At 41.6% G+C, this 24,481-nt stretch overlaps 1 pseudogene; it reads right to left on the bottom strand.

Annotated features, from left to right (window-relative positions):
• Positions 1 to 23,944: 23,944 nt before the first annotated feature.
• Positions 23,945 to 24,096, bottom strand: LOC138991888 (U2 spliceosomal RNA; annotated as a pseudogene).
• Positions 24,097 to 24,481: the final 385 nt, after the last annotated feature.

Raw genomic sequence — 24,481 nt, 5'->3', positions numbered from 1 at the left:
CTCTAAATTTCTAATGTGATTGTTTTATTATAAAAATAATGACAATATCCATTAAATACTGAGTGTTTTTATGTGCCAGACACTTAACTGGTGGTGTCTTTTTTAATCTTGACATCAATCTATTAAGTAGAATTTAACGTCCCCCATTTTATATATTAGAAAACTAAGGCTCCAAGCGTTAAATACCTTCCCAAGGTCTCAGAGATAAGAAATGATGGAGCCAGGACTCAAATCCAAATTGATTTTCTGCCAAAACTTTTGTTCTTATTTGTTCCACCACACAGTGTCCAGATTTAAAGAGAAGCTGTTTTTTATCAGAAGAAGCCAAATTTAATCTATCCCTTTGATTGATTGATTTAGTGATAGACCATATAGTCTCTATTAATAAGACTCCAATAAGGAAATAGGAACCAATTTTTCCTATCATTGTTCATTCTTCACATTTTAATATAGATTTATATTTCCCTGTAGTTATAATGCTCACGTAAAAAGAATCAGAGAGCTATAATTATTTTCATTGTCTCAAACATGATCTGCACTTTTAAGAAGATTCTTAGAAATATGTATCGTAGGCCTCCCACCCACTCCCAAGCATAGCTTTATTACTCAACCATCTGCATAGTTCCCTTGACAAAGAGCATGTCACTTTCATACTTAATAGCTGAGTAGGATTGATATGATACCAAACAAATGCCTTTCTGTTCAAGAGAATCTATACTTGAGAAAACATGTTTCCCCCAGGAAGCCTCCATTTATCCACCAGGATGAATCATGAAGATGGGTGACAAAGGCAATTCCCCAAAGAGAGGATTTGCTCACGTGCTTTGATTGGTTGGGCTTTCGGCTCTGAAAAGTACACCTGCAAATTAAGCATGTGAATTATCTTCTCAATGTCTTCTCAGTTTTGTTCCTTTCAGTGGGAGAAGAGTAAGGCAGTGTTTAGACCCAAAGCACTTTCCAAATGGAACATGCAAGTTGGATCTAAACATTTACTAAGACATGCTCTGAGTCCAGTCATATTATTTCAAACAGAAACATCATTTGGCCAGACAGAGCCGATTCCAACATTCACTGTGGCTACAAAAGGATTCTGTTTTGGCCAGCAAAGACTTCCAAAAAAACATTGCTAGCCATCCATGGAAAAGGAGTGAGTGCCCCCTGGTGAAAATGTGGGAAATGTTTCCATATGTTATTTTTGGCTGGCAAGAAGGTGCAGATGTCTTCACAATAAAAATATACTCACTAGGAGTGCTCGTCTCCTTGAGAAGAGTTGGCACAATTTGGAGCACTGGATCCACAGTGTGGCAAAGACACACAAAGAGGGGAAGACTGTCAAAGCCATCACCAAGACACAGCTAAGGGGCAGGCACCCACGTTACTAAAGCTGGGGATCATGGGTGACTTTTGTTGCATTTTCTCCTACCCCTGTTGGAAGGTTTCTTTTTCTGCCCCTCTCCAAACCCATTCTCCACTCATTTCCACGCTGCTCTGTGTCCTGGAAGCTGATCTTTAGAGATTCTGTAAACCTATGTCCTTGTTCTGTGGTTTCTAGTTGGATTCAACCAAGGGAAGTCACCACCAGATGATCAAAGGTGGGAGGAGAGAGACACTGGACCTCCCTCTTTGCCAGTACAGGTTGGGAGGGATTATGTCCCTCAACCTATATCTCAGCTCTCTAATGTACCTTTCCCACTCCAGGGTCTGGTGAACTTTCCCTTCCAAAGTTCCTTCAGGCTTACAGTTGCTCTTTCCTGTCACTGGCTTGGGGCACTTCACCTTTCTTTATTGTGTTCCCTTAATCCTGCCCACACATTTGTATAAAGTCCATACGGTAAACATATCCTCTTAGCCCTTGTGAGCATATCATCGTCACTTATCCTCATATCCTCTGACACAGTACTTTGCATTTGTTTCCAATTTTCCACAATAGGCTTCTATCCCAATGCAACTGCAGGGACGCTGAAGGTTACTGGTTGTCCCCATTACACCAGTTCTGACCACTTGGATTGGGGTAAGGTCAGAAGAATCAGAAGGTGGGGCCTTTGTTTTCAGGGTCTTACCCACCATCCTATTCTCCAGGGGTTTAATTAAGACAATTGCCACTCTCTCTGGAGAAGGAAATGGCAACCCACTCCAGTATTCTTGCCTGGAGAATCCCAGGGATGGGGGAGCCTAGTGGGCTGCCGTCTGTGGGGTCGCACAGAGTTGGACGCGACTGAAGCGACTTAGCAGCAGCAGCAGCCACTCTCTCTTTCCAACTGCTGGCTTCCACTGCTTCTCTACATTTTGAACAGGAAAAAGAAAGACTGTTCACATTCAGCCTTCCCCTATCTCACTAGGAGGGAAGGAGAACACGGTGTGCTCTCAGGAGGGATCTAGACAATTAAGCAAACAGTGGACGGGTTCTGTGGATCTGGAGTTGGCAAGACTGGGCGCTCTGCAAACAGCAGGAACAGAAGGGCAGCATGTCGAGTTAGCTTCCAGGGTATCCAGCCCAGAGTTTTTTAAACAAAAGAAAACAGGCATGGTTGGACCCTGCTAGTTAGACCTGTGCTCCAAAGATCCATACTTCCTTTGTTAGTCTGCTATAAAACGGTCATCCAAGATCTTGCCTAAATATACTTTATTGATGCTGTGAATGGCAATGATAAGGACAGGAGTATGGACTTTGATGCTAAACCTGGAGTCAACTCCCAGATCCACTCCCATCTTCAGTTCAGTTCAGTTCAGTCGCTCAGTTGTGTCCGATTCTTTGTGACCCCATGAATCACAGCACGCCAGGCCTCCCTGTCCATCACCAACTTCCGGAGTTTACTCAAACTCATGTCCATCAAGTCGGTGATGCCATCCAGCCATCTCATCCTCTATCATCCCCTTCTCCGCCTGCCCCCAATCCCTCCCAGCATCAGAGTCTTTTTCAATAAGTCAACTCTTCACATGAGGCAGCCAAAGTACCTGAGTTTCAGCTTTAGCAACAGTCCTTCCAAAGAACACCCAGGACTGATCTCCTTTAGAATGGACTGGTGTATCTCCTTGCAGTCCAAGGGAGAAGACTCAAGAGTCTTCTCCAACACCACAGTTCAAAAGCATCAATTCTTTGGCACTCAACTTTCTTCACAGTTAACTCTCACATCCATATATGACCTCTGGAAAAACCATAGCCTTGACTAGACAGAACTTGGTTGGCAAAGTAATGTCTCTGCTTTTGAATATGCTGTCTAGGTTGATCATAACTTTCCTTCCAAGGAGTAAGCATCTTTTAATTTCATGGCTGCAGTCACCATCTGTAGTGATTTTGGAGCCCAGAAAAATAAAGTCAGCCACTGTTTCCACTATTTCCCCATCTATTTCCCATGAAGTGATGGGACAAGATGCCATGATCTTAGTTTTCTGAATGTTGAGCTTTAAGCCAACTTTTTCACTCTCCTCTTTCACTTTAACAAGAGGCTTTTTAGTTCCTCTTCACTTTCTGCCATAAGAGTGGTGTCATCTGCATATCTGACATTATTGATATTTCTCCCAGTAATCTTGATTCCAGCTTGTGCTTCCTCCAGCCCAGCATTTCTCATGATGTACTCTGCATATAATTAAATAAGCAGGGTGACAATATACAGCCTTGATGTACTCCTTTTCCTATTTGGAACCATGTTGTTCCATGTCCAGTTCTAAGTGTTGCTTTCTGACCAGCATACAGATTTCCCAAGAGGCAGGTCAGGTGGTCTAGTATTCCTATCTCTTTCAGAATTTTCCACAGTTCTGATCCACACAGTCAAAGGCTTTGGCATAGTGAATAAAGCAGAAATAGATGTTTATCTGGAACTCTCTTGCTTTTTCGATAATCCAGCGAATGTTGGCAATTTGATCTCTGGTTCCTCTGCCTTTTCTAAAACCAGCTTGAACATCTGGAAGCTCACGGTTCATGTATTGCTGAAGCCTGGCTTGGAGAATTTTGAGCATTACTTTACTAGCATGTGAGATGAGTGCAATTGTGCTGTACTTTGAGCATTCTTTGGTATTGCCTTTCTTTGGGATTGGAATGAAAACTGACCTTTTCCAGTCCTGTGGCCTGGAGTTTTCCAAATTTGGAAATTGGAAACTGCTGAGTTTTCCAAATTTGCTGGCATACTGAGTGCAGCACTTTCACAGCATCATCTTTCAGGATTTGAAAGAGCTCCCCTGGGATTCCATCACCTCCACTAGCTTTGTTCGTAGTGATGCTTTCTAAGGTCCACTTGACTTCACATTCCAGGATGTCTGGATCTAGGTTAGTGATCACACCATCATGATTATCTGGGTCATGAAGATCTTTTTTGTATAGTTCTTCTGTGTATTCTTGCCATCTCTTCTTAATATCTTCTGCTTCTGTTAGGTCCATACCATTTCTGTCCTTTATCGAGCCCATCTTTGCATGAAATGTTCCCTTGGTATCTCTAATTTTCCTGAAGAGATCTCTAGTCTTTCACATTCTATTGTTTTCCTCTTTTTCTTTGCACTGATCGCTGAGGAAGGCTTTCTTATCTCTTCTTGCTATTCTTTGGAACTCTGCATTCAGATGCTTATATCTTTCCTTTTCTCCTTTGCTTTTCATTTCTCTTCTTTTCACAGCTATTTGTAAGGCCTCCTCAGACAGCCATTTTGCTTTTATGCATTTCTTTTTCTTGGAGATGGTCTTAATCCCTGTCTCCTGTACAATGTCACAAACCTCTGTCCATAGTTCATCAGGCACTCTGTCTATCAGATCTAGCCCCATAAATGTATTTCTCACTTCCAGTGTATAATCATAAGGGATTTGATTTAGGTCATACCTGAATGATCTAGTGGTTTTCCCTACTTTCTTCAATTTAAGTCTGAATTTGGCAATAAGGAGTTCATGATCTGAGCCACAGTCAGCTCTCGGTCTTGTTTTTGCTGACTGTATAGAGCTTCTCCATCTTTGACTGCAAAAAATATAATTAATCTGATTTCGGTATTGACCATCTGGTGATGTCCATGTGTTGAATCTTCTCTTGTGTTGTTGGAAGAGGGTGTTTGCTATGACCAGTGCTTCCTCTTGGCAAAACTCTATTTGCCTTTGCCCTGCTTCATTCCATACTCCAAGGCCAAATTTGCCTGTTACTCCAGGTGTTTCTTGACTTCCTACTTTTGCATTCCAGTCTCCTATAATGAAAAAGACATCTTACTGTGTGATAAAGGACAAATTTTACTTACTTTACGTCTTAGACTAACTGTCCTCAACCATTAAATGAAATGACAATACTTTTAGAATTGGGTGGTATTAAGGGTAAATGGCCCTGGAGAAGGGAGTGGCAACCCATTCTAGTATTCTTGCCTGAAGAATCCCAAGGACAGAGGAGCCTGGCAGTCTATACTCATGGGGTCACAAAGAATCAGACACGACTGAACAACTAACACATACAAGGGTTAATGGGGCTTCCCAGGTAGCTCAGTGGGTAAAGAACCTGCCTGCAATGCAGGAGATGCTGGAGACATGGATTCAATTCCTGGGTCAGGAAAATCCCCTGGAGGAGGGCACAGCAACCCATTCCAGTATTCTTGCATGGAGAATCCCATGATCAGAGGAGCCTGGTGGGCTACAGTCCATAAGTCACAAAGAGTTGGACACGACTAAAGTGACTGAGCATTACACAGCACAGCATAAGGGTAAACGAGGGCTTAGCAGGTAGCGCTAGTGGTAAAGAACCCGTCTGCCAATGCAGGAGACATAAGAGACATGGGTTCAATCCCTGGGTCAGGAAGATCTCCTAGGGGAGGACATGGCGACCTACTCCAGTATTCTTGCTTGGAGAATCCCCTGAACAGAGGAGTCTGAGGGGCTGCAGTCCATGGGGTCTCAAAAAGTCAGACACAACTGAATTGACTTAGCACGCACACAGAGGTAAATGAAATCATGGGGTCAAAGTACACCATCCCAGACACAGAGCCAGAACTCCAGGACGGGATTTTGCTTCCTCCCTTTTACTTCCCAAAGTATTGTAGGGTTCTATATCCTCACTAAAATTCAACGATTAGGTCATCATAAAGAAAACTGCTTAGAGCTAACATTAGATGGCATTGTTCTGCACCAAGAAAATTTCTCCTTGCTTCCTTTCACATCTGCTCAGGATTGACATCCTAGGAATCATAAAATGAATGAAAAGAGTTAAATATTGAAGGCTTATTATACAACAGGCACAACACTAAGGCTTTTAAAAATGTTATGCTTATCAAAAATATAAATGCACGTATTTAAGGTGTTAAAATAATTAATGATAATATACTGTATGATGCAGGGAACCCTACTCAATGTATTGTGGTGACATAAATAGGAAGGAAATCCAAAAGAGAAGGGATATATGTATATGTAGAACTGATTCACTTTCTGTACAATAGAAACTAACACAACAACATTGTAAAGCAACTACACTCCAATTAAAATTTTTTTAATTAAAAAAAAAACACAGAATTTTAAAAATAGACCCTGTGGATCCCCTCTGCCTCTCCTCCTTTGGATGGGACAGATAAATAAAAATTATTTAAACATTGCTTATCAAAAACATCCTTATGGGATTTCCCTGGTGGTCCAGCGGTTAAGACTTCGCCTTTCAATGCAGGGAGTGTGGGTTCAGTCCCTGGTCAGGGAACCAAGATCCCACGTGACTCATGGCCAAAAAATAAAAACATGAAGCAGAAGCAATATTGTGACAAATTCAATAAAGACTTTTTAAAAGGTCCATGTCCAAAAAAATGTAAAAATCCTTATTCTACGCTCATACTTGATTTCACTACGTATAGAATTCCAAGTGGGAGTAAATGTTTTCAAATTCTGAAAGCATTTCTCCATCATCTTCCAACATCCATTGTGGCTGTTGAGAAGTGTAAAACCATTCCGATTCCTGGTCCTTTTCCGTGTGGCTACTTTCCCCTCTCCCTCTTTTCTGAGATCTGTGGACCTGGTGTCAATCATTTTCCATCCAGTGTGCTGATACTTCAGTGGCCCTCCCTATCTGGGAATTCACCCTTCATTTCTGAGAAATGTTCAGTTGTCTGTCCCTCCATGTTCTCCTTTTGGAACCCCATCATTCAGATCTTAGACTTTCTGGGCTGGTCCTCTCCATCATTTCATCTGTTTACTCAGCTTTCCAGGATATATTCTTCACTTCATCTTTCCCCTGGCTTAATCCTCAGTCTCTTCTATGGAATGTCTTGTTTCTGTTCTCACTTGGAATTACTGAGAGTTCTATTTTATTTTCTAAATGTTCCTTTTTAAAGCATCCTGTTCTTGCTTTATGCATACAATGATAAAAGGATTTTTTTTTCTTAATTTCTTTTCCCTGCATGGGCTCCATTTTTTCCCAGATTGTTTTGTTGTTATTGATTTTTTTTGTTGCTCATTTTTATTTCTATCTTTCAATGTTTAAGCTTTCTCTTATGTCTGGTAGTCCAGTGATCTGTGTATTTGAGAGTACGGAGATCAGAATTCTCTGACAGTCTATTGATTAGGACTCCAAGTTTTCACTGGGGTTCACTTCCTGGTGGGAGAACTAAGGTACCCAAGCCATGCACTGTGTCGGGAAAAAAAAAAAAAAAGGAGTGCGGAGAGAAAACACAATTATAAGCTCTGATTGAAAGATACTGACCATGAACTTGACTCGGTGATCTTGCTGGACCATTCCCTTGAAAAATATCCACAAAGTAGATCAAATTCTCTAGATAAGACTGACCACCTCCTAGGAAGGAAAAAAGCCAGAATGTCACTTCTGAAAACTGAGTGAAGGAAGAGTGGGAGGCCTTAGCAGCCAGAATGCATTGGCTCACTCAAATGCCTTGTTCACTTAAAAAGGGGACTCTGATGCCCAGCTTTACTCCACCCGTGAGCCTAAGGCTTGGTGTCTGTGGCTTAAATCAGATTGATTTTTAGCGTTCCACACTACAGACTTGCGATTCCATTTTCTGAAGTGTGCTAAGTTGCACACTATCCTATTTATCTATTAACAGCCTCTAAAAACTTATTGCTCTGTCTCCTCTCCCATTCATGTATTCAGCGCAAAACACCTTATTTAGGGCTTCCCTGCTGGCTTAGTGGTTAAGAATCCGTCTGCCAATGCAGGGAATATGGGTTCAATCTGTGCTCCAGGAAGATCCCACATGCCAGAGGGCACCGAAGCCTATGTGCCACCAACTACTGAGCCTGTGCTCTAGAGCCTGCATGCTGTAACTACTGAAGCCTGCCTGCCTAGAGCCTGGGCTCTGCAACAGGAGAAGCCATGGCAATGAGAAGCTCGTGACAAGTAGCCCGCACTCGCCGCAACTAGAGAAAGCCCGCATGCATCAACAAAGACCCAGCACAACCATAAATAAATGAATGAACAAATAAATCTTAAAAAAAAAAAAAACACCTATTTAGTGGTGTTTCTGGACAGAATGAAAGCAAATGAGTAAAATCCATGGATTCCAAACATTTTCTTTACTCAGATGTTCCAAGAAGCACTTTACGTACATTGCTTGATTTTCTCCTCACAATCCCCCTCTAAGCAAAGTACAATTTTTATCCCCATTTCACAGAGGTGGAAACCAAAGCTCAGAGGGATTAATTTACCCAAGGACACACAACCAATACAAGCCATAACTAGGATTTAAAATTTGCTCTGCCTCCAGACCCGCATTTGTTGTTGTCCCTGCTGTGTATGTGTGTGTGTGTGTTGTTTATGTTTTGGTTTTTTGGCTGAGAGACATGTGAGATCTTAGTTCCCAGACCTGGAGAAGTCCTAACCACTGGACTGCAGCCTCATTTTCATCCACGCCGGGCTCCTCTGTCCACAGGATTTCCCAGGCCAGAATACTGGAATGAATTGCCACTTCCTCCTCCAAGGGACCTTCCTGATTCAGGAATCAAACCTTCATCTCCTGCATTTCCTGCATTGGCAGGCACATTCTTTACCATTGAGCCCCCTGGGAAGTTGTACAGCAATCATGTAGATCTAAAAAGAAAAATACATGGTTGTGACTCTGGATCCTAATCTAAAGTCCCCTATGGTGAGCTTCCCTTGTGGCTCAGCTTGTAAAGAATCCACCTGCAATGCAGGAGACCTGGGTTTGATCCCTGGGTTGGAAAGATTCCCCTGGAGAAGGGAAAGGCTACCCACTCCAGTATTCTGACCTGGAGAATTCCATGGACTGTATAGTCTGCTGCTAAAGTCACTTCAGTCGTGTCCGACTCCATGCGACCCCATAGACGGCAGCCCACCAGGCTCCCCCATCCCTGGGATTCTCCAGGCAAGAACACTGGAGTGGGTTGCCATTTCCTTCTCCAATGCATGAAAGTGAAAAGTGAAAGTGAAGTCGCTCAGTCATGTCCGACCCTCAGCAACCCCATGGACTGTAGCCTTCCAGGCTCCTCCGTCCATGGGATTTTCCAGGCAAGAGTACTGGAGTGGGGTGCCATTGCCTTCTCCACTGTATAGTCTATAGGGCTCCAAAGAGTCAGACACGACTGAGTGACTTTCACACTCACACACTCACATGGTGAACAGACATTATAACAAAACTTGACTAAATTTGAATTAAAATGCATTACACAAATATTTGTACTCTGACATCTTGGGTTTAGTTAAACAATTGTTTGAAAGTTTGGATTCCAACTGGCATCTTATTGGATTGTAATATACTGAGTAACATTCTAAATAAAATGCTGTTGAGTGAACAAAGAAGACTGAAATATGAGCTTCAGTGAATATTTTGATCAAAGTCAATAATTTCATCAGAGGTACTTCAGCTGGTAAAATAAGGTAGTCTAATATTCAAACTTTTTATAATGTGAGCGTACAAAATTAAATTTTCTCTCTCAGCTCCTGATCATTGCTTTTCATCAACTGTTTGAGGAAGTAAGAGAGATTCATAATGCTTTCTTCCATGAGGAGGAATCTGCTTTAGCATAAGACTCCTGGCCTGTCTCTGCCCCATCACCCATGCCAGATGAGAGCAAGTGAAGAGAAGAAACTGAAAATGCATAGTTCCCTCCCTTCCTCTCTCTTTCCTTTTCATAGGCTGATTGTTCACCAGAAGCATCTCCCCGCCCCCCTTATTCTAAGGTCCAGGGCTGCCTGTAACTAGTGTGTATGGATTCATCAGTGTTCCCACCAGAAAGAGATTTATTACAAGGAACTGGCTCATGAAATTGTGAGAGTTAGCTAGTATGCTAAGTCACTTCAGTTATGTCTGATTCTTGGCGACCCCATGGACTATAGCCCATCAGGCTCCTCTGTCCATGGGATTTCCCAGGCAAGAATACTAGAGTGGGTTGCCATTTCCTTCTCCAGAGGATCTTCCCTACCCAGGGATTGAACCCACATCTCTGATGCTTCCTGCATTGACAGATGGGTTCATTAGCACCATTAGCACCATAAGGAACATAAGGAGTGCCTGGGCTTGCTGGAAACTCTGGTGCAGAAGCGGATGCTGTCATCCACAGGCTTAATCGGTCCTTCCTCAAGGAAACCTATTTTGCTCTTAAAGACTTTCAACTGATTAGTTCAGACCCACACAGATTATCCAGGATAATCTCCTTTACATAAAGTGCACTGATTACAGATGTTGATCACATCTGCAAAATACCTTCACAGCAACACCTAGACTGGTGTTTGACTGCCAAGGGGATACATAAAACTGACTATGACAATAGTAGGTTAATTGCTGACCCAGGCCTAAGTCACATTCTCAGATACCAGCTTTCCTTCACACATGAATGAATGATTTTCTCTATCTGCTTACCCTTCTCAATATTTTTGGAACTCAGGATGCAAGAATGGTTACAATCCATTGTAGCCTCTCAAATTCATCCCACCCTTCCCCCACTTCCCAGGCTGAGTCCAGGAGGTTTGAGGAGCAATCGTAGCCAAGAAAGGAGGTCAACAGCAGAGAAGAAATGCCCCAGGGGGCAGAGTGGTCCCCATGGCATTGCCTGCAGCCCAAAACATTGTGGGAGTACCCAATTTAGGGCTTTGAGCAAATCCAAAGCAAGTTTCCCTCAACCTGAGATTGGAACAGGAAAGCAATTCAGTGTTTCTCATGATCCCCAATGGGATGCAGAAGTAGCTGGTGAAGATTAAAGCTAGAAAACTTGGCTTCCAGAAGTGAAGGACAACACAGAAGCTTGGATCAAGGACCCAGACCACATGGCCCCATCGCAGCAAATGCCAGCAGGGTGACTTGCAGGCCCAGGAGACTCAATATCCGTCTTCTACAAAACTGTGACAGGAGTTAAAGAAACTAGGTATAGCCCAGGAGAATCACGCAGAGTCGAGTGGAATGGACCCTGAATTATTTTTTGTACCATCTTCCACCATCCCTCTCAGGATGGACGTTCAATAAGCAAATTATGTTGGATTATGGAAAAATAGCTTTACATGTCCCACATATCAGAATTTGTGGACAGATATTCATGTCTAGCTACACAAAGAGACTGAGACTGATGCTGAGGACTGCAAGCACTTTAATCTCAAAGCCTACCTCCTTTCCTTCCTTCCTTTCTTTCCCTCTTTTTCTGTTTCTTTCCTTCTTCCTCTCTTACTTTTTCTGTGAAATAGACACTTTTAGATCTTTCATCATTTTGTGTTGCTGTTGTTTAGTCACTAAGTCACATCTGACGGTGGGTTCCCATGGACTGCAGCCTGCCAGGCTTCTCTGTCCATGGGATTCTTCAGGTAAGAACACTGGAGTAGGTTGCCATTTCCTTCTCCAGGGGATCTTCCCAACCCAGGGGTCAAACCCACGTCTATTGCACTTGCAGGTGAAGTCTTTACCGCTGAGCCTCCAGGGAAGCCCTTCATCATTTTACAGCTAAAAGTGTGACCTGAAGTGTCTAGAATCTTCTCAAGAACAGAAGAGACAATAATGTCTGTTATTGGAACAGAAAAAAAAAATGCTATTACCACCAAAAAACTGTGCAATTATATGACAGGATAGGCATGTTAACTAACCTTATAGTGTTCATCATTTTGTGATGTAAGTGTGCCTCAAATCCTCACGTTGTACACCTTAAACTTACTCAATGTTATATGTCAATTATATCTCAATAAAGCTGGAAAAAATGAAATGAATCAATGAGTTCAACAAACTATAGCCTTCTCATGTGCACCTCCCCATCTATATGTCATACTTCCATAAAAAGTTCAAAATATGTACCTATAGATTATCTACTGGGTTGGAGTTGTTGACAGTGGAACATACCTTTCATGGCAATGCAGGTATATGTGCTTATGTATGGATTCAGACTCTCTGAAAAGGAATTCCCCAAGTGTAGCTTTAAATTATTTTATTGAGTACTGTTAGTTCTCAGTTCTGGCAAAAGTGGCCTTAAAATTTAGATTATAATTTTCCTGGGGTTGAGCGACTAAATATGAGGCCTAACCAAAAATAAAGATAGTCTTTCTATCTGTGAATGTCGTCAACAATATCTCTGACAAATAATTAAAGTTTTGCTCACTCAGTAGCCATTTATTAGGTATTTACTATATCTAGAGTTCCATTCCAGTCCCAGGGGATACAGTAGTGAGGAAGATGGGCACTCTGGCTGCTCTCAGGGAATGTATGTTCTGGTGTTGTTCAGTCTCTAAGTCATTTCCAACTTTGTGCAACCCCATGGACTGCAGCCTGCCAGGCTTACCTGTCCTTCACTATCTCCCAGAGTTTGCTCAAATTCATGTCCATTGAGTCCGTGATGCCATCCAACTGTCTCATTCTCCGTTGCCCCTTTCTCCTCCTACCCTCAATTTTCCCCAGCATCACGGTCTTTTCCAATGAGTTGGCTCTTTGCATCACGTGGCCAAATTATTGGAGCTTCACTATCAGTCTTTCCAATGAATATTCAGGACAGATTTCCTTTAGGAGTGACTGGTTTGATCTCCTTGCAGTCCAAGGGACTCGCAAGAGTCTTCTCCAACACCACAGTTCAAAAGCATCAATTCTTGGGCACTCAGCCTTTTTTATGGTCCAACTATCATGTTCATACATGACTGCTGGAAAATTGGTTAGACAGATTGGTTAGACAGATCATTGTTGGAAAAGTCTACCCCCAATAACTTTAATTATTAAAAATGGCTTCCAAACCCAAGTGTCCATTGACAGATGAATGGATAAAGAATATGTGGTATATATACACAATGAAATGTTCAGTTCAGTCGCTCAGTCATGTCCCACTCTTTGCGACCCCATGAATCGCAGCACGCCAGGCCTCCCTGTCCATCACCAACTCCCGGAGTTCACTCAAACTCATGTCCATCTAGTTGGTGATGCCATCCAGCCATCTCATCCTCTGTCGTCCCCTTCTCCTCTTGCCCCCAATCCCTCCCAGCATCAGAGTCTTTTCCAATGAGTCAACTCTTCGCATGAGGTGGCCAAAGTACTGGAGTTTCAGCTTTAGCATCATTCCTTCCAAAGAAATCCCAGGGCTGATCTCCTTCAGAATGGACTGGTTGGATCTCCTTGCAGTCCAAGGGACGCTCAAGAGTCTTCTCCAACACCACACTTCAAAAGCATCAATTCTCCGGTGCTCAGCCTTCTTCACAGTCCAACTCTCACATCCATACATGACCACTGGAAAAACCATAGCCTTGACTAGATGGACCTTTGTTGGCAAAGTAATGTCTCTGCTTTTGAATATGCTATCTAGATTGGTCATAACTTTCCTTCCAAGGAGCAAGCGTCATTTAATTTCATGGCTGCAGTCACCATCTACAGTGATTTTGGAGCCCCCAAAAATAAAGTCTGACACTGTTTCCACTGTTTCCCCATCTATTTCCCATAAAGTGATGGGACCAGATGCCATGATCTTAGTTTTCTGAATGTAGAGCTTTAAGCCAACTTTTTCACTCTCCTCTTACTCAGTCATAAAAAAAGAATTAAATAATGCCATTTGCAGCAACATGAATGGACCTAGAGATTATCATACTAAGTGAAGTAAGTCAGTCAGAGAAAGATAAATATATGATTTTGCTTATTTTGTGGAATCTTTTTTTTTAAGTTGGTACAAATGAACATATTTACAAAGCAGAGTCAGACTCAAACAGACATAGAGAACAAACTTACTGCTACCAAAAGGAAAGGGGGGTGGGTATAAATTAGGAACTTGGAATTAAAATATACACACTAATCAACAGGACCTACTGTGTAGCACAGGGAATTACATTCAATGTCTTTTAATAACCTATAATGGAAGAGAATGTAAGAAAAAGAAAAAAATATATATATAACATGTATATACAACTGAATCACTTTTCTGTACACGTGAAACTAACACCACACTGTAAATCAACTATATTTCAATAATTTTTTTTTAAAGAGATGGCTTCCAAAGTCTCTATCCCCATGGAATTCACCCAATGTCATCTACAAAGGAGCAGAACAGACTTCCAGGTCTCCTGAGCCTCCTTTTCTCTGGACTCAGCAGTCTTGGTCCCTTTCCCCTTAATCACGTTTGATACCATTTCATTTACCCCACTTTCCAGCCATCCTCTGGGGACAAGCTCCAGATTGGCAAGATACTGATTAAAGTCCTAGACTCAGAACCAGACACTAATACAATATTCTAGGTGAGACTTGACCTAGAGCAGGGTTTCTCCACCTTACACAACTGACATCTGGGAGAGGATAATTCTTCGTGTTGGGGGCTGTCCTGTGCATGGTATAACGTGGAGCAGCATCCCTCGTTTCTAGCTGTGACAACTAAAGGTCTTCAGACCTTGCCAATGTCCCCTGGCCGACAAAATGGCGCCGAGTTAAAAACCACTGACCTAGAAACGGCACAATGGCCCGGGTTTCTGTCTGGACTCTCTACATCTACCTGTAAGCCTCCAAATTGTCAACTTTACATGGACTTCTCAGGCAATAACTACAAGTTTTATCTTGCTTGCCCTAAACTACATCACCCAAAATAATTATGTACACACATAAAATAAAGCGGAATAAAAAGACAACTGCCCAGAAAAATACAGAAGTGGTGCTGCGACCCTAAAGAAGACACTCTCTCTCTCTTTGCTCCAATAAAATAAAGTTAGTCGTTTTATTTTTACATCCATGTTTCTTTCAGGAGAGAACTGTCAGAGTAGAATTAAACAGGCAAGATTTGAGGCTCGGTGACCAGATGAAAGAGACCCCAGGTCCAGAAACAAAGTAGGCGTAAGTTTAATTTCCCACCAACCCCACCCCCCACCCCATTATGCCGGGGAGGCGTTGACGGAAGTTTATGGGAACGATAGAGTTCCAGCAGACTGTCAGATTCTTAGCACCCTCAAGAGTTGTCCAAGTCAAAATCAAAAATCTGTTCTCCATCGTATGCTTAATAAACAGAACTTATCCTTGACTGAATGAATAACAGTCTGGTGTGTACAAAGCAGATTAGGTGGACAGTACACTTTTACCCTAGAACTGAAGGAGAATCTCAATCAGGCTGAATTTAGCTTAGCTGGTACACTTTTGAAATGGGCAATAGACTGGATCCTGGTTACTTTGTAAGCCATAGAAGTTCAAGTTTGTGACTAATGTTAGTTTAACATTTCTCTTTCGGGACAGACTAGAATTCTTTTTCTGGAACGAGATCAGCTTGCCACCAAATCCTACTTTGGGAATAGGCAGTGTAAACCCTTAGTGGGGTTAGAAGGTAACCCTTAGAAGGTAAACAAAGTGATCTATTCTCTTTTTTTCTTCTTTTTCGTGTCTGTAACAAATGCACTTTGAGTGAGCCTTCTTAAGAGTTGTGGGGAGGGTGGGCAGAGACAGTAGACACATTATTTTGTGTTTGGTGTGCATAACTGGAGGAATTCCTTCAGGCTTGGGGTAGGAAGCAGGCAGTGAAAGGCCAATGGTTGATTCCTTTGTGTGGTTTTTATTGTGCATGACTAAATGTATTAGACATGTTGGATCACAGAGAATATGCATCTGTGAATCACGGCCCTGTTGAATTTGTATGTGTTTTGCCTGCTAATATCAGCTGCCCGTTCCAGCTACAAAAGGCCTCCCTATTAACATGATATCTGAATTACCTTAATAAAATTAGAGTCAGAACGTGCTATGTGAGTCTTCTGCAAGAAACAAAGATCTTTCCCAATGCCATATATATATATATATATACACTGATTTTCTGTGATTCATGTTTTCTTCAAAATAAGAAAAGATGAGGGATGATGTGGAAGTAGGCAGCCATTGCACAGACTAGGGAATGATGGACATAATAGGTTTTAGAAACAATTCTTTATAGCCTCCAACAAACTTCAAGTAAATGCACATTTTTTAATGTAATCTTTCCAACAAAAAAACCATTAAACCTCTACTATGTGAACGGAGTTTGGCTTAGCTAGATCATGTTCCATTTAGTCGATGGAAAACTACTGATTCAAAGGACAGACACTTCTGTAAATAGATGGGTGTGTTTTTATTCTTTTGTGGATGGAGAAGTAATAAAGTATTGCACCGGGCTCCTACCAGACACCAGGGGGAGAAAGCTGAATGTCCTAAGGTTTTCATCAGCTTTATTGTCATTCCTTGGAAGAAGAAAAATGAGATTTACTTAATCGCAGAAGTATGACAAATTTCTTTCTTTGAATCTCAGAATGTTTTCCAGTGAAGATTTTCAATTGAGAGAGATTATTATTTAGGGGGGAAATCCTTGACAACGTCTTTGCTCCCTGTTTTAAAATCCCTCACCAAGAAGATTACTGCTAGCTTTATTGCAGTGTCACAAAGCCAGGTGCTTTGTGTGTAAAACAAAGGTAGCGAGGTGTTTGGAAAGAACTCTGGACCAAGAGTAAGGGGTCTGTGTTCCTGGCCCTCCCTCTACTGTATGACCTTAAATAAGTCACTGTCTTTCTCTCTGTCTTGGTTTCCCCGCTTGCACAAAAGGAGGGCTTTGAGCTAGATTATCTTCAAGGCCCCAGCAGCTCAAAGAAACCTCAAGATTAACTGTGTTCCTGCCTGCCAGCCAGATATCACTCTGAACAAACGCTTTCACTCTGCGTAATGTCTGTTTCCCCAGACACATCATGGAAGATATTTTCTACCTGAAGTTACAATCTCACCACTTACCTACCCCAATATCATTTAAGGGCTCCTCCTTCTGCTTTGAAGTTCAAAGAAAGAGAAGACTCTGCTTAATGAGAATGGCCCCTTTGAAATGTTCCCTCTGCAGCTGCAAGCTGGCGGATCCTGCACTGTACAAAGGCAAGAAGGCTATTGTGATGCAGATGTGCTCCAAGCTGCGTCGGCAGCAAGAACATTTCCATGGGTCTTTACTGTATTTCTTCTATTATTCATAGAACACAATGTAAATGAAGCCATAAATTTCACCCCCCCACACACTAGATGTAGAAAGAAGATAATGGAAATTGTGAATTATGAATGAATCACTGTTATTGTAATTCCTTAAGGATTCTGATGGAGATGATTAAATTCTCGCAAAGACACCGATTCGAAACTTTTATGCCGGAGTACTTAGTCATGCTGCTTGGAATTTCACAAGGAATGGCGTAGAGATGATCTTGCTTTTGCATTTACCTGCCAAATCTTCTCATAGATAATCTGCCTAGGCTTGGACCTTATTAAAGATGAAGATTTCATTCCTGCAGGAGGGAAAAGTGTTGCAAAATTACATATATCTTCCCACTAGTCAGACATATTGCTTGGGATCCTAAACACATAACAGGTGAAACCCTTTAACCCTGAGTTCTTGGAATTTATTTTTCTTTTAGAAAACAAAATAATTAGGAGTCCCTATCCTTCTTTAAAAACTGATCCAGCAACCTAATAAAGTCAAGGATGCAGATTTTCTTTCCCCTCTTTTAAATTTGTCTTGATAACAGGAATTCTGGTCAGCAATTATTCTCTCAACCCTGGTACACAATTCCTCTCAATAACGACAGTGGACCATGAGATTCAGAAGCTGTTCTGGTTTTGATAATGATAGAAAGTGATTAGAAGTACTTCACTGGGCTGAGACAAAGCCTCTGGAAAATTTCAACCTTAATCCACTTTAGTCTTGTGCCAGGCTTTTAGAAGGTTATAGTCCCCAAAATGAGATTTGAGATGATATTTAACAGTTCAAGTGTCATTCTAGAAGGAGTTCTCTTTTGCAGAACTCCAAAATAGATTTTTGACATTTTTATGCTACCAAATATGTATGCATTGATAAAGATATAGGCACATGCAAGCTTCTGTTCAGTAGTTGCTTTCAAGTCTCAAACACAAAATAGTTTAAAATTTAGAATATATGTGATTACGCAGGGTGTAAAAGGTACCATTGGAGAGTCTTCATAAAAGTTTCTATTATTCACCAAAATGTAGTAGATGCAAAATGAACTAGGAGTTCTTAGGCAGCCAAGAACCCTTCCCTGATCCTCAATATCCTTATTTGCAAAATGAAAAATTTGGATTAGATGATGTCTAAGGTATTTTCCAGCTTTAACTTTCTCACTTCTTGAATAGAAAGCAAATTCAGTTCAGTTCAGTTCAGTTCAGTCACTCAGTCATGTCCAACTCTTTGCAACCCCATGAGTTGCAGCCAGGCCTCCCTGTCCATCACCAACTCCCAGAGTTCACCCAAACCCATGTCCATCAAGTCGGTGATGCCATCCAGCCATCTCATCCTCTGCCATCCCCTTCTCCTCCTGCCCCCAATCCCTCCCAGCATCAGAGTCTTTTCCAATGAGTCAACTCAATTGAGATGCAAATATTCTTACTTTACTGGGCCTAGGCTAGAAGGTATATAAAAAGCTAGGACTCTAACCTCTATCATGAGGCCTTGGGAGTGTCCTGAAAGTCTTGAAAGGGTGTTGCCTATATAGAGCCAAGTTTGAGATCACAAATAAGGTCACTGGAGCTACTAGCCAAGAGGAGTCTTTGCCAGTTGCCAGAGGTGTGGTCAAGGCTTCCCTGGTAGCTTAGGGTAGAGAACACTCCTGCCAACGCAGGAGACATGGATTCATACCTGGGTTGGGAAGAACTGGAGAAGGAAATGACAACCCACTCCAGTATTCTTGTCTGGAGAATCCCATGGACAGAGGAACCTAGTGGGCTACAGTCCATGGGCTGGCAAAAGAGTCAGACATGACTTAACAACTGAACAACAACAATTGTGTGTGAAGTCCCTGGCACATATTGGATTTTACATGTGTGTGTGTGTGTGCTTGTGTGCTTAGTTGCTCAGTCATGCCCGACTCAGCAACCCCATTCACTTATATTCACATATACATGTGTGTGGGGTATATACGTATATAGATATAACTACTCCAATATTCTTGCCTGGAGAATTCCATGGACAGAGGAGCCTGGTGGGCTACATTCCTTGGGGTCACAAAGAGTCAGACATGACTGAGCAACTAACACACACACACACACACACACATTATATATATATATATATATATATATATATATATATATACACACACACACACCTGAATAACTGAATCACTTTGCTGTACACCTGAGAAATTGTAAATGAACTACACTTCAATTTTTAAAAAAACAAAAGATTAAAATTAACATTTGTGAGGAATTTAATGATAAAAAATTAACAAGTTAAAATTATTTACTGATGCACTAATTTCACTTTTAAAGAACTGACCTTATAGCAATGATAAAACAGAAGAAGAAAAGTCAGTCACAGGGTGAAAAGCAATGTATCATTGTGATGAGCAGTATGGCCTCTAGGAATTTCAGAGCAAGGTTGCCTGTCCTGCCATGGCTCAGTTCAGTTCAGTCACTCAGTTGCGTCCAACTCTTTGAAACCCCATGGACCACAGCACACCAGGTCTCCCTGTCCATCACCAACTCCTGGAGTTTACCCAAACTCATGTCCATTGAGTCAGTGGTGCCATCCAACCATCTAATACTCTGTCATCCCCTTCTGCTCCTGCCTTCAATCTTTCCCAGCATCAGGGTCTTTTCAAATGAGTCAACTCTTCATATCAGGTGGCCAAAGTATTGGAGTTTCAGCTTTAGTATCAGTCCTTCCAATGAACACCCAGGACTGATCTCCTTTAGGATGGACTGGTTGGGTCTCCTTGCAGTCCAAGGGACTCTCAAGAGTCTTCTCCAACACCACAGTTTCAAAAGCATCAATTTTCCAGCACTCACATTTCTTTATAGTCCAAATCTCACATCCACACATGACTACTGGAAAAACCATAGCCTTGACTAGATAGACCTTTGTTGACAAAGTAATGTCTCTGCTTTTTAATATGCTGTCTAGGTTGGTCATAGTTTTCCTGCCAAGGAGTAAGTGTCTTTTAGTTTCATGGCTGCAATCACCATTTGCAGTGATTTTGGAGCTTAAAAAAATGAACTCAGCCACTGTTTCCACTGTTTCCCCATCTATTTCCCATGAACTGATGGGACCGGGTACCATGATCTTAGTTTTCTGAATGTTGAGCTTTAAGCCAACTTTTTCACTCTCCTCTTTCACTTTCATCAGGAGGCTTTTTAGTTCCTCTTCACTTTCTGCCATAAGGGTGGTGTCATCTGCATATCTGAGGTGATTGATATTTCGCCCAGCAATCTTGATTCCAGCTTGTGTTTCTTCCAGCCCAGCGTTTCTCATAATGTACTCTGCATATAAGTTAAATAAGCAGGGTGACAATATACAGTCTTGACATACTCCTTTTCCTATTTGGAACCAGTCTGTTGTTCCATGTCCAGTTCTAACTGGTGCTTCCTGACCTGCATACAGGTTTCTCAAGAGGCAGGTCAGGTGGTCTGGTAGTACCATCTCTTTCAGAATTTTCCAGTTTATTGTGATCCGCACAGTCAAAGGCTTTGGCATAGTCAATAAAGCAGAAATAGATGTTTTTCTTGGAGAAGGCGATGGCACCCCACTCCAGTACTCTTGCCTGGAAAATCCCATGGATGGAGGAGCCTGGTAGGCTGCAGTCCATGAGGTCGCGAGGAGTTGGACACAACTGAGCGACTTCACTTTCACTTTTCACTTATATGCATTGGAGAAGGAAATGGCAACCCACTCCAGTGTTCTTGCCTGGAGAATCCCAGGGACGGGGAAGCCTGGTGGGCTGCCATCTGTGGGGTCGCACAGAGTCAGACACGACTGAAACGACTTAGCAGCAGCAGCAGCAGATGTTTTTCTGGAACTCTATTGCTTTTTCCATGATCCAATGTATGTTAGCGATTTGATCTCTGGTTCCTCTGCTTTTTCTAAATCCAGCTTGAACATCTGGAAGTTCACAGTACACGTATTGCTGAAGCCTGGCTTGGAGAATTTTGAGCATTGCTTTACTAGCGTATGAGATGCAATTGTGCAGTAGTTTGAGCATTCTTTGGCATTGCCTTTCTTTGGGATTGGAATGAAAACTGACCTTTTCCAGTCCTATCACCACTGCTGAGTTTTGCGGACATATTGAGTGCAGCACTTTCACAGCATCATCTTTCAGGATTTGAAAGAGCTCAACTGGAATTCCATCACCTCGACTAGTTTTGTTCATAGTGATGCTTCCTAAGGCCAGCTTGACTTCACATTCCAGGATGTCTGGCTCTAGGGGAGTGCTCACATCATCGTGATTATCTGGGTCGTGAAGATATTTTTTGTACAGTTCTTCTGTGTATCTTGCCACCTCTTCTTGATATCTTCTGCTTCTGTTAGGTCCATAGTCTTTCCCATTCTATTGTTTCCCTCTATTTCTTTGCACTGATCACTGAGGAAGGCTTTCTTATCTCTCCTTGCTATTTTTTGGAACTCTGCATTCAAATGGGTGTATCTTTTCTTTTTCCTTTGCCTTTCACTTTTCTTCTTTTCACAGCTATTTGTAAGGCCTCCTCAGACAGCCATTTTGCTTTTTTGCCTTTCTTTTTCTTGGGGATGGTTTTGATCCCTGTCTCCTGTAAAATGTCACAAACCACCATCCATAGTTCATCAGGCACTCTGTCTATCAGATCTAGCCCCTTAAATCTATTTCTCACTTCTACTGTATAATGGTAAGCGATTTGATTTAGGTCATACCTGAATGTTCTGGTACTTTCTAAATATTGCACCATCACATGTTCTCTAAGCCCATGATCACTCTTCTAGATTCAGAGCTCTGTTGCCTGTGTCAATAGATGCCTGAGTTTCTCATCACTGAGTCCCAGGATGAAATTTTATTTTTACATATGGAAACAGCCATATCAGGTCAACTCACACAATAGTTATACTTCAGTTCATTTCAGTTGCTCAGTCGTGTCTAACTCTTTGCAGCCCCATGGACTGCAGCACACCAGGCTTCCCTGCCCATCACCAACTCCCAGAGCTTACTCAAACTCATGTCCATTGAGTTTGTGATGCCATCCAACCATTTCATCCTCTGTCATCCCCTTCTCCTCCTGCCTTCAATCTTTCCCAGCATCAGGGTCTTTTCAAATGAGTCAGTTCTTTATATCAGGCAGCCAAAGTATTGCAGCTTCAGCTTCAGCATCAGTACTTCCAATGAATATTCAGGACTGATCTCCTTTAGGATTGACTGGTTGGATATCCTTGCCGTCCAAGGAACTCTCAAGAGTCTTCTCCAACACTACAGTTCAAAAGCATCAATTTTTTGGTGCTTAGCTTTCTTTATGGTCCAACTCTTACATCCATACATGACTACTGGAAAAACCATAGCTTTGACTAGATGGAGCTTTGTTGGCAAAGTAATGCCTCTGCTTTTTAATATGTTGTCTAGGATCGTCATAGATTTTCTTCCAAGGAGCAAGCGTCTTTTAATTTTATGGCTGCAGACACCATTGCAGTGATTTTGGAGCCCCCAAAATAAAGTCTGTCACTGTTTTCATTGTTTCCCCATCTATTTGCCATGAAGTGATAGGACCAGATGCCATGATCTTTGTTTTTTGAATGTTGAGTTTTAAGCCAACTTTTTCACTCAACTCTTTCACTTTCATCAAGAGGCTCTTCAGTTCCTTTTCACCTTCTGCCATAACGGTGGTGTCATCTGCATATCTGAGGTTATTGATATTTCTCCCAACAATATTGATTCCAGCTTGTGCTTCATCCAGCCCAGCGTTTCTCATGATGTACTCTGCATATAAGTTAAATAAGCAGGGTGACAATATACAGCCTTGATGTACTCCTTTCCCAATTTGGAACCAGTCTGCTGTTCCATGTCCAGTTCTGTTGCTTCTTGACCTGCATACAGATTTCCCCAGAGGCAGGTCAGGTGGTCTGGTAGTCCTATCTCTTGAAGAATTTTCCACAGTTTGTTATGATCCACACAGTCAAAGGCTTTGGTGTAGTCAGTAAAGCAGAAGTAGATGTTTTTCTGGAACTCACTAGCTTTTTCTATCATCCAGTGGAAGTGGATGTTGGCAATTTGATTTCTGGTTCCTTTGCCTTTTCTAAATCCAGCTTGAACATCTTCAAGTTCTTGGTTCACATACTATTGAAGACTTGCTGGAGAATTTTGAGAGTTACTTTGCTGGCCTCTGAGATCAGTGCAATTGTGCGGTAGTTTGAACATTCTTTGGCTGTATTTAATAATATATAGTATTATTATATATTATATAATAAATATATGGTTATATTTATTATCTATAGTTAATGCATATGGTTAACATAAATATATGGTTATATTTATAATAGATATATGGTTATATTTATAATAGATATATGATTATATTTAATGAATATCAAAAAGACAAATCAATTATTTCTCATCAGGCAGATAATACTTCTCACTCAGGAGTATTAGCATCACAGATACAGCCCATATTCATTCTTCTTCTATTTCAATACAATAACACTAGGAGACAAATGCCAATGATTCATCCCTTAAAACATAACAGGTAGGGGACTTCCCTGGTGGCCCAGTGGCTAAGACTCTGTAGTCCCAATACAGGGGACCTGGGTTTGAACCCTAGTCAAAGAACTAGATCCCATATGCCACAGCTAATAGTTTACACGTGGCAATTAAAAAAAATAAAACAGGTCCCGCATGCTGCAAGACTTCGAGTGTCACAACTAACACCCAGTACAGCCAAACAAATAAATTAATTAATAAAATTCACCTTGATGAGGTTTATTTTAAAAAAAGAAAGCTATACTTGATCTTAGCCAAAAGGCCAAGAAATGATGAATCTAGAGTCTATTATGAATCTAGAGTCTATTATACAGATGGAAGTAAGTCAGAAAGATAAAAACAAATATCATACATTAACACATATATATGGAATCTAGAAAGATGGTACTGATGAAGCTAGCTTCAGGACAGCAACAGCAATGCAGACATAGAGAACAGAGTTGTGAATACATTCGGGGAAGGAGACAGTGGGACTAATAGAGAAAGTAACATTGAAACATGCACACTACCATATGTAAAATAGATAGCCAGTGGGAATTTGCTGTATGACACAGGAGTGCTAAGCCAGTGCTCTGTGACTACCTAGAGCGATGGGTGGGAGGTGGGAGGAAGGTTCAAGAGGGAAGGAACATATGTATGTCTGTGGCTGATTCACAGTG

Source organism: Bos mutus, chromosome 18 (assembly GCF_027580195.1).
Source record: "Bos mutus isolate GX-2022 chromosome 18, NWIPB_WYAK_1.1, whole genome shotgun sequence".
Taxonomy (NCBI): Eukaryota; Metazoa; Chordata; class Mammalia; order Artiodactyla; family Bovidae; genus Bos; species Bos mutus.
This window is presented reverse-complemented; position numbering and strand designations above follow the sequence as displayed.